Below are 585 nucleotides of genomic sequence, written 5' to 3' on the forward strand. Positions count from 1 at the left end.
CCTTCCAGACCCTAGGACAGAGCTTACCCACCCGAAATCTCTCGCAGCCAGGAATCCCAGCGCCAGCAGCCTCGAGTCCATGCCATGCTCACTATTCTTTTAGCTAAGGCCAAGAGTTTTGAAGTGCTGGCAGGGTAGGGCTTCTGCGCTTAAATACTTTCCTCCTCTGATCAGCTCTCAGCGGGGCCTTGGGCTATGGGTGAGTCAAATGACCCCAGCCATGTGGGAGGAGAAGCAGCAGCCCCTGATCTGTGGACCTAAAGGGCTGATTGGTTCCGGAGCCTTTAAGGAGCCAGTGTGTGAGGGAATCTGATTCTCTGGAAAGTACTGGTGCACCTGGGATTAAACTGTAAGTACCTTGAGCTAGAAAAATGTTCTTATTCCAGGGGCTTCCCTGGTGACGCAGTGGTTGAGAGTCCGCCTACCGATGCAGGGGACACGGGTTCGTGCCTCGGTCGGGGAGGATCCCACATGCCGCGGAGCGGCTGGGCCCGTGAGCCGTGGCCGCTGAGCCTGCGCGTCCGGAGCCTGTGCTCCGCGACGGGAGAGGCCACAGCAGTGAGAGGCCCGCGTACCGCAAAAAAA

The sequence above is a fragment of the Physeter macrocephalus genome, chromosome 9 (assembly GCF_002837175.3).
Source record: "Physeter macrocephalus isolate SW-GA chromosome 9, ASM283717v5, whole genome shotgun sequence".
Lineage (NCBI taxonomy): Eukaryota > Metazoa > Chordata > Mammalia > Artiodactyla > Physeteridae > Physeter > Physeter macrocephalus.